At 43.5% G+C, this 13,414-nt stretch overlaps 1 protein-coding gene across 1 annotated transcript in view; it reads right to left on the reverse strand.

Annotated features, from left to right (window-relative positions):
* The window catches only part of SPATA13 (spermatogenesis associated 13), a 345,561-nt gene that overhangs the window by 41,876 nt on the left and 290,271 nt on the right, over positions 1–13,414 (reverse strand).

Below are 13,414 nucleotides of genomic sequence, written 5' to 3' on the forward strand. Positions count from 1 at the left end.
AGTATCAGACTATTATGATGAAGTGCATGGAGAGAACATCTCCACTTGCTTACTCCACCTGTGCCTCCAATTCAACATGCCAGGATTGGAACCAAGCCCCGCACTCACGTACTTTTCTCTTATACTCCCCATCACCCAGGCACCCAGGCTTCAGCACACAAAACATCCAACTGGCTTGACCTCCAAGTTTTCATTTCTCCAGGACTATGGTAATGTTCTCTCTCTCCCTCTTTTTTTTTTTTTAATTTATTTATTTGAGAGAGAGAGAAAGAGAGTGGGAGCATGAGCCATAGGTGGGGAGGGGGAGAAGGAGAGAAAGTCTTAAATGCAGAGCCCCTGAGAACATGACCTGAGCGGAAACCAAGAGTCAGAAGCTTCATGGACTGCACCATGCAGGCGCCCCAACTATGGTCATGTTCTTAAATCAGGGTTCTATACACCTAATTTAGCAAGAGATTCTTCCTGTCTCCAGAGAGGACAAAATCTGACCAGCCATGTCTCTGAAATGCAAATCTGATCATGGCACTGCACTTAAAACCCTACCTGCTCCTACCTGCCCCTGGGCTAATCTAATCCCCTCACCTAAAAGCCCTGAGTGGACAGGCTCCTTACCTCTGATCTCTGGTCTAGACTCATCTCTCGACACTTCAATCTTTCCCTCACCTCCTCCTGCTACAGCCAGGAGATCTACCGAAGCGGTCCACCCACAGGTGCAGTTGGACTGCCTGAAAGCCCTAAGTCAAAAACATCACACGTGCTATATGCTATAAACAATTTAAAACATATAAAAGTGCAGTAAGTTCATCTTTGCTATCACAAAGGACCAGAGGTCTTCATGTATGATCATCTGACTGCAATTCTGCATTCTTTCTTGAATAGGTCACACCAGAATGTGTCAAGTGTGATTTCCTGTTCTGGTTTCTTTCAAGACACTCGTGAAGCATTCCAAGTAGATTCCTTAATTTTTCATGTTTTTTTTTTTTTTAAACAGCTATCAATTCTCACCTAATTGGACAGAAAATAGTTTTTTGGCAAATCACCTTTATTGAATGAATCTCTACAAAGTACTCGATTTAGTTTTTTTTCTTTTTTTTTTTTAAGATTTCATTTATTTATTTGTGAGAGACGCAGAGACATAGGCAGAGGTGTCCCTGAATTTAGTTTTCATAGATGTGAGTCTCTTCAGTCTTACACTTCATTTGTTTATATATCTAAGTAAGATCTATAATGACAATAATAAATATAGCTGTCATAAAGGGGTTCGGAGGCATGCCCTTGACCCCGTGTAGAGACACAAGTTAAGCAGTACCAAATGAAAAGCCTACTAAAGCAAGCACTCGGGATGCTTGGGTGGCTCAGTAGCTGTGTGTCTGCCTTTGGCTCAGGGCGTGATCCCGGGGTCCTAGGATCGAGTCCCACATCAGACTCTCCACAGGGAGCCTACTTCTCCCTCTGCCTATGTCTCTGCCTCTCTCATGAATAAATAAATTTTTAAAAATCCTAAAGCAGGGATCCCTGGGTGGCGCAGCGGTTTGGCGCCTGCCTTTGGCCCAGGGCGCGATCCTGGAGACCCGGGACCGAGTCCCACGTCGGGCTTCCGGTGCATGGAGCCTGCTTCTCCCTCTGCCTGTGTCTCTGCCTCTCTCTCTCTCACTGTGTGCCTATCATAAAAAAAAAAAAATCCTAAAGCAAGCATTCAGCATGCTACAATCATCAGTCTGCAAGCACAGGACACCTTGAATCTGAGATACCTGCAGATGGGGTAAGAAAGTTTCTGTTGGGCAATCCTAACCTCAGTTTCTTATATGTGCTCTTCTTTCTCTCACTTCCATCTTTTGCATATGCTGTTCCCTCTGCCTGGAACATACCTTCCCCCTAACAACAAACCTAACCATTCACCCTTCCCGTTGTTACTGAGACTCCCTGAACCCAGGAAACCCCCAGAAGCCTGTGCCTATCAATTTTATCTTTTAGAAACTAGCTAACTAATTGCTAGAACAGGAAAAGATACATTTTGAGTCTGACCTTCCCTCCACCCCAACCAGGACTACATCTGCGCAGATGAAAGTGCCCCACAGTGACCTCTGCTTCATTAATGTTAAAATCCCTGCTCTGGGAGGGGCAATAAGCTTCCATAGCATGATATACAATATAAGTATGGGTATGTTTTCTGAGTACACATGTGCAACTTTAAGCCTGCCCATTATGTGCAATGATGAGGTCTCCTTCGAATATTCAAACCCCAGTAAAAGGAGCCTGTTTACCCATTCAGGGAGGCATGACCTTGGAAATTATCCTGTGTTCTCCTTATTTACTATAAATAAATATAACCTTGTGAGGCACCTCCACCTGGTATAATAAGTCTACTACCCGCCAAGGAGCTGACACACATTGGTTTAGTAACAAGTCTCAACTTTGATGTCACTTTCTCCTGGAAGTGTTTGGACTCCCCAGATCTGATCTGCATGCTCTCCCTTCACACTGAGCTCCTTTCTCCTTGCAATGGCTTTACCCTGGAGGTTTGTGAGTATGGTCTCTGGCTTCCTCAGGACCACCCAGCCTCTAGTACAGTGCCTCACTCATAAAAAGGCAGACATAGAGATATATAAACAAACATATCTCACAATATCACATAGATTTATTAGACAGGTCAATACAAATGAGGTATCTCCTAAACCAAGAACATATTAAAAGGTCAACTCTGAAAGTTTCAGGGCACCTTGGGCATTTCCTGAAATATCACTGTTTGATTACATCATAATGGCACATCCTATATCACTTACCAATAACATTAGTCGTTATCACCTGCATAATACAGTTGAATAAACTTGCCTTTACAACCAATACCAGTTCCTCAACAGGGAAGAGTAAATAAATACACCTAAGGAAATCTTTTCCATTACTGAGCAAATACATTTCAGTACAAAATCAAATCGAAGAAACAGAAGTTGAAGACATGCAAAGAATGTCACCCCTGAATGATAATCCCCAACTGTACTTTAAAGCCACTGGGCTTTGGGGATCCCTGGGTGGCTCAGCGCTTTGGCGCCTGCCTTCTGCCCAGGGTGTGATCCTGGAGTCCCGGGATTCCGCTTCCTGCATGGAGCCTGCTTCTCCGCCTCTCTCTCTCTCTCTCTCTCTCTCTCTCTGTCTCTCAAGAATAAATAAATAAAATCTTAAAAAAATAAAAAATAAATAAAACCACTGGGCTTTCAAGACAGCGGACGTGTCTTCGTACACATTTTCTCTCCTTCAGACAAACCAACCTTAAGTGTGTGTAGGAAACATGCGGCAGATGCAAGCAAGCAAGGCCTGGGGGCCGACGTGGGGTGGCCGTTGCGGGATGGGGTGTGGGGCGGGCTGCGGGCTCAGGCGCGGACACAGCGGGCGCCCGCGTGCACGGCCAGGCCACGTGGGCGGGCGCACCCCTCCAGCCCGTGGAGGGTGGGGGGTGGGGGGTGGGGGTCGGGATGGGCCGCCCCAGTGCAGGTGCAGCTGCTTAAGAGGAACCCTCACCCGGCTCCCCGAAGAGCCAGCCGCGCGCCGTCGTTTCTCTTGGGCCTCTCACATCATCATCGATCCGGCAAGAACTCCTGGTGTGGCCGCGAGGTTCACCTGCGCAGATGGCCTGCGGGGCACCCCAAGCCTCCTGGGGCTGCTCGCGGAGAACCAGCACCCACCTGTGCGAGGAGAGGTCACAGATGGGGCTGAATCAAGCTCTAAGGTGCTGGGCAGAAGCCAATGCTACGTCTGCCCACACTGTAATAGGCAGTGGGGTCCACCCAAAACCTACTACCTGCGCTCAAACGGCGCTAACTAGGAGATGCTTTCCTTTCCATCTCCTGGCCTGACAGAAGGTCTCAACAAACGTTTCCACATGGATATGCACAGTGGAGGAAAAGCAATGCTAACTGGGAAGTAGGAGCTTATTCAGCGGGAGATGCCATCACCTTTTTCAGAGTTGAATGTTGATCTAAAAAGCTCTCAATCTATTCTGTAGCAAAATGAAAAATGCATTATGTCGGATTTCTTATCACTAAGTACTTTATTTTGGAAATCTCTATATTACCGTATTCCTCACTTGTCTTTGTATTCTAGTGGTAGCCCTTGGTAAGACCCAAGATAAATTTGAGTGTGGTCTGTAATATTTTTTACTTGCTTTCTTACTGACACCAGAAACAGGGATTTTTTTTTTTTTTTGAAACAGGGATTTTTAATCCCTTAGAGCAGGTTTTCAAAACACAGTTGACTCTTGAACAACATGAGTTTAAGCTACACAGCTCCACTAACACATTTTTTTTCAATAAATACAGAGCAGTATTGTAAATGTATTTTCTCTTTTTCTTAATAACATGTTCTTTTCTCTAGCTTACTTTATTGCAAGAATAGAGTATATAATACATATAACATACCAAATATGTGTTAATCAACTACTTATGTTACCAGTAAGGAAGGCTATTAGTAAAGGCCTAGCGGAGCCAAAAGCTATACAGATTTTGGGTTATGCAAGGGCGGGGGATATTCCCCTAACCCCCACATTATTCAAGGGTCAACTGTACTTCCTCCTCCACCAAACATTAGGCAAGCTCTAACGTGCTCAAACGGGTTGACCAGTGTAGAATTTGTATCATTCTGTCCTTTGCAGATCAAGATGTTTTTTATATAAAAGTATTGGCAAGAATACGGAGAAAAAGGAACCCTCACGCACTGTTGATGGGAATGCAAAGTGGTATAACCACTGTGGAAAACAGTATGGGGGTTCCTCAAAAAATTAAAATAGTACTACCATATGATCCATTAATTGCGCTACTGGGTATTTACACAAAGAATACAAAAACAGTACTTTGAAAGGATATGTGCATCCCTTTGTTTACTGCAGCATTATTTATAATAGCCAAATTATGGAAGCAGCCCAAGTGTCTATTGGTAGATAAATAAAGAAGATGTGGTAATATGTATACAATGGAATATCAGCCATGAAAAAAGAATGAAATTTTGCCATTTGCAACAACATGGATGGATCTAAAGGGTATAATGTTGAACAAAATAGGTCAGTCAGAGAAAGACAGATACTGTATGATTTCACTCATATTTGGAATTTAAGAAGCAAAACAAATGAACAAAGGAAAAGAGACAAACCAAAAAACTGATGGTTATGGAGAATAAACTTATGGTTACAGAGAGATGGTGGGTAAAGGGATGGGTGAAACTGCTGAAGGGGATTAAGAGTACACTTACTGTGATGAGCACTGAATAATGTATGGAATTACTGAATCACTGCATTATACACCTGAAACTAATAACATCCTATGTTAACTAACTAGAATTTTTTAAAAGGAAGCTGTTCTTTGTATACATCATGACTTTAAGGACTGGATTTTTTTTTTTTTTTTGGTTGTTTTCCTAATGAAAAATGTGGATAGGGATTATAATTTAGAGTTTTACAATGCTATTGTTAGCAACTTCAATTATTCTATCATTCTCCTGAAGACGGAAAAATTCTAGACTGGGTTATCAGAGCACTACACTGGCTTAATTTGATTCTCTTTCCTAGCTTGAGAAAAAAAATGACTATATTCACAAGAAATTAAGATGTAAAATTATTTAAAAAATCAAATCAATCAATAATTTTAATCTAGAAGTATTTTTTAAAGTCATGAAAAGTCTAATTAATTCGAGGTGGCTGGTTGGCTCAGTAGGTAGAGCATGTGACTCTTGATCTCGAGCCCCCTCATGAGTTTGAGCCCCATGTGTGGTGTAGAGTTTCCTTAAGAAAACAAAAAACAAAACAAAAACAAACCTAACCAAGTCAATTTGTCAACTTTGTATCTCCTTAGAAAACCATTTTCTTCTTTTTTATATTTAATGATTACTGTACCTAATCCTGTTTCCTCTCCTCTGTTAAATGGCATTATTAAAAATACTCTAATATAGTACTTAATGGTTAATGAAAAGGCTTTTAAAAATATAACACATTTTTTTAAATGGCATTCCCAAATCTGATTTTCAAAGTCATGCTTTAGTTCCTTGCTTGTAACCCATAAAGATTCCACAGAAATGTAATAGCTCAGGAAATTGAATGTTTTCCTTTCTGGGAAATGTTTCCTTTTTGGTTAAGATAATCATTGGGTTTATGTCACATGAGCAAGCTAATCCGAACTCGATGGGTGAGATGAGTAGAAAGATAAGGATGAGTAGACATGACAAGAAGAATTTTAGAAAGTGATCAAATTTGACTTCTGATCAATACACACTAGTAAGGAAGAATGTAAGGCTGGAATCCAAAGTAAATATGGGCAAGTAGGCTGTGACATAATACGTTGCCTTGGATGTAAGACTAAAGCTTCATTAAAAGAAAGCAAAAGACAGCAAAGAAAACTCCCTGAGAAAAAGATATCGCAGTGCAGATGTGCTTGCCAAGACCCAAGGAGGAAGAAGGACCACAAATACCATCACCAGCAAAGCAATAAAGTTTTTATAGGTTGGCAGCCTCTCATTCATGAATTTTATAGAAGCACTTATGAGTGCCATTGTGATTCCTGATCCAGATTCTATTATTTCAATACCACACCCATACGATCAATAAACATTACTGAGGAGTACTGCATGTGACCTTCACAGACTGTAAGGGTATTTAGTAAGGAGGTAATACAGTACTCTAACTGAAGCAAGAAAGAAGTGCTAGTAGACAGGAGCGGAGCACACTGCTGTGAAGTGCTGAGAGGAGAGAGCTCACCTCCACCTGAAAAGAGTAAGTCTTCATTTCTTAAACTAATTTGCTAATTTCTACATTTTGAGGAAAATTTAGTTGTGGGCATTTCTCAATTTGCAGATTTGGGGAGTATCTGACCAGGGAGGAGGAAACATACTTTCACTGTTTTTAAAACTTGTAAGATAAATTTCAAACAAACACAAAAGTAGAGAAATTAAAGGATGAACCCACAATTATCAATACTTTACCATTTTTTTTCCAACCTTTCTCAGGAGCTTTTTGGATTATTTTAAAATAAATCTCATGTATTATGTTTCATGCAAAAAATATTTTAGTATATACCCATAACACCTAAGGACTTAAAAATAACTACACTATCATGATCCCAACTAACAAAATGAACAAGAATTCCTTTGCTGAATTCTCAGTCCCTGTGAAAATTTCCTCACTTATCTCAAAATGATCTTTTAATTTATTGGTATCAGGATCCAAACACTGCATTTACCAAGCGTAATTTAGATTAAACCAAATTTATCCATTTGGATGACATCTACCAGAGATCATACACTCAACTCCTAGGCTCATGGAGCTGGCTATCATCCCAGCACTTTGATGGGCTATAGATCTGGACCCAGTCCTGGCCCACTCTTACAGCAGCAGAGAGGCCAGCTCTTGGCACGTAGGAAGGAAGAAGTGCAAATACCAGAAGATAAAGGCTGGAGCTAGTCCATCATGGACTCATCATCCCCTGGGCTCTGTCTCCCAAACTAGATGATGGAAGTGGCAGCAACTTTTGTGAGCACGGTACTGCTTATCTGTCTAAGCAAGGGGAAGTCATTGGGGAAGTCAGTGAGAGATGCTTCTGTTGCAATGAGGCCCAGGACCTCCATGGAGGTGGGACATATGTCACAGGAAAAAGGGCATAGCTCTTCTACTGGCAGCAGGGCCAGCTCAGTCATTGGAATGGTTGACCCACATGATTTCTGGCTATGCTTAACTTATCACAGGATCTGCAGGAACTAAAGTGATGAGTAACTGCATTGAAATATTAGTTGATTCGTACAGTAGGAAATCTCTAAACCTGGTGACAGAAACCATGACAGAAACTCAAGGGCCCTCACACAGCTCCCGGATCTCAGCTAGTTTCCAGACTCAGAGATTCTTCATGAAGCAGAAGACAGGTGACCCACAGTTGGGTAGATAGGTATACCACAGTGACAACTCTTCCTTCCAGCTTTCTCAAAAGGACGCTTCCAGCATTTATCTGGTAACTGTGCCCCCAGAAACTATACTCCCTGTAATAAAATCTAAGTGATAATTCTTCCTAATCCTTTCTGAGAGGAGAGAGGGTCCCAGCAGGGATTTAGCTTGTGTGGATAGATGGCTAGGACAATGACGTGGCTGAATGGCTTGGGTAATCTGAAAGAACAAAATAGGTAATGGACAGGTTTGGGAAAAGAGTACGATTAGATACACCAGAACACACACAAAGCACGATAAATGATCTGTCCCATATGAATGTCCAGTTGTGTCCCACATGAATCTGATTGCAAAAGAGCCTGTTTAATAATTGTGTGAACACTGTGTTCCACTCTGTAAACGGCAATCTTTGTTCCTAGTCATCTTGATGCTTACTCAGTAGGTTCAGAAGAGAAAAAAAAGAAAAAAAAGAAAGGCCATGGTGGCAGAAATGGATGCCAAGCCTGGGCTAAACCACAGGGTGTCCCTCTCAACAAAGTTAATGATATGGTTCCTTGAAGGAACCAGACAGCTCCTTGTGGAAAGCTGATTACAATGGACCCTTTTCATAATAGAGGAGTAGATGATCTGTTCTTAGTGGGAAAGACATTTATTCTAGATCTGGATTTGTTTTCCTTACCTGTGAGACCTCTGCCGGAATGTCACCGAAGGCCTCATACACTGTCATGGCACCTCATATGACCATGCTTCTACCAGAGGACCTCAGTGAGAGAAGTACAGGGACAGACCAGTGCGTGCAAGTGCCACAAGTTTTATCCTGTTATCGTCCAGAAGCATACAGTCATGGCCTAACGGACATGAAGTTCTGGAGATGGCGTGGGGACACAGATTGAAGTTGTGAAGCTGTCTTGGATGGGGTGTGTGTGCATGTGAACCAGTGCCTGGTAAGGTAATGTTCACCCATAGCCAAAACAGATGTGTCCAGAAACAAAGGGCAGGCCTGGGGGTCGCCGCTTATGATGACTTAATAATATATTTGCAAAATATTTTCTTCCTATTCAGTAACTCTGCCCTATCGAAACTGAATTTCTCCTCCCAAGAGAGAAGCCCTCCCACTGGAATTCATAGGCCTAGCCCCACTGGATTAGAACCAAGGCCGGCCACTTTCGCCTCCCTACGCACCGGACAAATAAGCACCCAAGACAGACCCGGATGTCTTTTGTGGTCAGTGCCACCACCATTGCTCAACTGGACTTATGCAACAACCTCCAAGCCAGTCTCCCTTCCTCTGCCTTTTCTCCCTCAAACTGTTCTTCCCCTCGAAAGCTTCAATCAGTGCCTATCACTGCCGGGCTGGCGATGGCTTCCTGTTTCACTTAGAATAACTGCAAGTCCTACCCGAAACCTGCAATGCCCTTTCTATCCGGCCGCAGCCTCCCCGCCAGACTGCAACGCCCTCTGCTCCTGCCCTTGTTTCCTGAACTCTGGCCACCCTGGCCCTCTCACTGAACCCTCAGACACACCAAGTTCCAGCTGAACTTTGGGCACCTGATGTTCCTTCCTCTGGGACCACTCCTCCCTCAGATCTTTGGCTCATCTTTCAAGCCTCCACTCCAGTGTCAGCTCCTTAGGGACACTAGACACTAGGTCACCCTCTGCTGGGCCCAGTCGTACACTCTCTACCACATCACCCATGTTCATTGTCTCTGGAGCACTCATTACCACCTGTGATAAGGGTATTTACTGACTTAGGGACCTGGTTTCAATGCTAGGATATGAACTTTGCAATGCTTTTATCCTCTGCTGTCTTCCAAATGGTAAAACTGGTGTCTGGCAGGCTCAGGTTGATGCTCCACACATTTTTACAGACTGACTGAGTCTTGACTAAGGGAGGGGATGAGACAAGGGTATTTACTGACTCACTGAATTGGTTTCAGTGCTAGAATGTGAACTTTGTGATGCTTTATCCTCTGCTATATTCCAAATGGTAAAACCAGTACCTGGCAGGTGTTCCATATATTTTTATAGATCAACTGATTTTTGACTAAGGGAGGAGTCTTAAAAAAAAGGTCAGAGCATTTCTAAGCAAGCAGGACCGCTAATAGCTCCACACCACACAGGGAAGGTCTGGGCCACCTCAGTTGGCAAAGAATACTACCAGGTAAGGTCCTGGGCAGGAGCCAAAACAGAGCATGATACAGGAACTAGATGAGCAGAATCAGTAGCACATATGGCCTTGCAACAAGATGCAGAAGAGAGAAATTTCCTTTTGTGGTATCATGTATATATACATGATATTTATGTATTTTCTATTTCCTTTCCTCCCCCACCTCTTTCCACTACGAAAGGGTATGTTGCTTACATGTACCTCTGGGTATACAAAATGGAAAAGGCATTGCGACAGGACTGGAAAAGAAATGGCTATTACTCTGGAGGGCCTAGACTCAGGAGAGGTTTGTAGTAATTGATGAGCTTTTGGGGTGTCTCCTTCTAGAGAAGGAGGGAGGGGGTTTTTAATTATACATGGGATAGGGCATCACATTAGAATGACATTTTAAAATAAAATGGACACCCTCCACCCTGCTTCATTTTTTCTTTATAGGACCACCTGCTGTTATATGGTCACTTGTTAATTCATTATCCCCTCACTAGAATGTGACTTAAGGGCTTTGTTCTGTTCACTGATGCCACCTGGCACACAGTAAGTGCTCAATTGTTACTGGATATATGAACAAATGAATGAACAATGGAGAACCTGTCCAGACTCTCTATTTCTACTACTACTCAGATTTCCTCTAGGGGAATGACCTCCTTTCCATTGTGTTCGGCCCCTGTGACAGGGAATCCATGGACTTGCCTTCTACAATGGAAGGCAAAGGGTCTCTGGAGGCACCCAGCCCTTCACCCTGTTCCAGTGCCACCAGGAGGTAGACACGTCACCTAAGCTTCAAGAATTGATTTTCTCAATCCTGGGACTCTTGAGTGAAAGAGTCTGTCTTGACTGAAGGACAGAGGGAACAGTTGGCCTTCAACTACTCCCGGCAGTGGCACTATGCCCTCCTGCTACACCCTCCCTCAGCTTCTTCCATGTGGTTCCTTGGTTCCCAGGAACAACCCCGAAGGTCATCCACTTCCCAGACTGGTTCTCTAGCCATTCAAGTGTTCAAGCTCAACAATTAACAACTCTGGGGACATCTGACACCGTTCCAATAAGTTCTCTTTTGGCTTAAGCTGGTCAAAGTTCGTTTTTGTTGCTTCTCAACAAAAGAACATTAAAGTCAAAATCAAACACTGGTACAGGAAGTACAGAAATCAGCTGTTTGTATATATACAGGGTTGGAGGAGCAATCACTAACACTCCTTCCATGTTAACTACACTGTCTTCAGTGTTGCACATTCCTGTTAAATCTTTGAACACATGTGTACATGTCATATATTGTTGTAATCGTGGTAGATGTTATAGACTGAATTACATCCCTTATAGAGATGCTGACATGCTAACCCTCAGTACTGTCAAAGTAACCTTATTTGGAAATAAGGTCTGAGTAGATGATCAAATTAAGAGGAGATTATTAGAGTGGGCCCTAATTCAGGCAGAAAGCCATGTGAATATGTAGGCAGGGAGAAAGGCAATACTTTGTGCCTTTCTCTACATGCCAGAGCACAAGGCACCCGAGACAATCAGAAGCCAGCACAGAGGAGCAACCACCCCTGCCAACGTCTTCATCTGACTCCTAGCCTTCAGTGCTGAGACACAAATTCCTGCTATTTAAGCCACCTGGTTTGTGGTACCTTGTTACAGCAGCCTTGGCAAGCTCATACAATATATATGATTTTCTTTTCTTTTTTTTTCCTCACTTTAAAATTGTAGCTATCACTTTTCATGTTGTTGCACTGTTTTCCTGTCGATGTTGTCAACTGTTCTGAGGTAGTGACTCATGCAACACCCCAACTCACTGGTCTGCCATAACTGGACATTCACTTTGACTTTTGTGCCTACACCATATTGTGAAGAATAACTTGTGCATATAGCTTTTTTTCTCCTTTTGGATAACTTTCTGAAAACGTCACCAGAGGTGGATGACCATGAGGCCTGGGGCTGAGCGGCTTTGCAGAAGGAAGACAATGAATGCACTTTGTCTCCAAGGGCACACAAGTGAATGGGTTTTGAATTCTGAATGGGAAGAACGTTGACATACGCCAATGGGAAAGAAGGGAGTTCTAGACAGCGGGGGCAATGTGAGAAGCGCGAAGGGGTGTGAAAGCCTACAGCAGATGCAGGAAGACTGGATGGCAAGCTCTGGCGGGAGAAGGGAGAAAAACAGATGGAAAGTGACACTCCGGTTGCACAAAAGTCCATAAACTCATTTAAGGAACTGGGGCTTGATTCCAATGGTGGGAAAGAGTTGAACATGAACAGTGGCTCTGACTAGAGAGTGTATGAAGCTTGGCCTCAAGGAGGTGATGGGGTGGCTGTGAGGGGAAGGGTTAAGGAGACTGAGAAGCAAGGTGATCCTGAGAGCCAATGGATGGGACCTAGTGACTCCATGAGGAGGGGGGGAGTGATGACTCCCAGGCGTCTATCCTACTGGGTTGAAAGACTGACAACGTCATGAGATGTTCACAGATTTCCTCAACCTCCACCTTGAGTCCTCCCAGTACATGTGACACGAGTTAGAAACCATGGCGACACCATGTGGGGCGGTAACATTCCCTCACCATTCACCAACTCCCTGACCTCTCACCACCCAGGGTAACACGGTCCTCAACGATTTCTGTGTCAGAATCCATCAGAGACCTTCTTGTCCCCATTTTTGGTCACCAGTCACATCCTCTTTGCCTGTCCTTAGAAATGTCTTCCTTGGCCAGGGAGTCCATACCTCCTTGCTCTCTTTCCCTTCCTTGACCCATCTTTTCCCTGCCTCCCTCCTTCCCTCCCCGGAATTTCAGTTCTTCAAGTGACACCCTCACCTTCTTCAAGTCTGTTTAAACCTCACCCCATCTTACAACTTCCGTTGCCACCATCACACGCAGGATGTGCCCACACAGCGAGATGGTGGTGCTGCTGCAGCCAGCAGCCAGGCTTCCTAATGTCCAGCTCTTACTCTCATGTTCACCACATGATATTCATTTCTAAAAGTAAGACAGGAAACTGCCATTGCAGCTATAATCATTAGGGTCGGCTGCACCTCTTTCAAGAGGCAGCATAGTTCAGTGGTTAAAAATGAACCACTTAGTATTAAAAGTTCTATTTATAGACTCAAATCTCATTTCTGCCCCCTCCTAAGTGACCTAAGGCAGGTGACCCATATATACCTGGGCTTTTTCATCTGTAAAAACGAGAATAATAGCATCTAACATGGCAGGTAGTTAACGAAGATCAAATAGGCTAATACATCGGAGCACATGGGGCAGTCTGCCACACGGAAAGTCTTCAATAAATGTTGGCTCTTGTTACTCTGGTCCATGCCATTCATTATCTGACCAGCTGATTGGTCCTGA

Source organism: Nyctereutes procyonoides, unplaced genomic scaffold (genome assembly GCF_905146905.1).
Source record: "Nyctereutes procyonoides isolate TBG_1078 unplaced genomic scaffold, NYPRO_anot_genome, whole genome shotgun sequence".
In the NCBI taxonomy this organism is placed as follows: domain Eukaryota; kingdom Metazoa; phylum Chordata; class Mammalia; order Carnivora; family Canidae; genus Nyctereutes; species Nyctereutes procyonoides.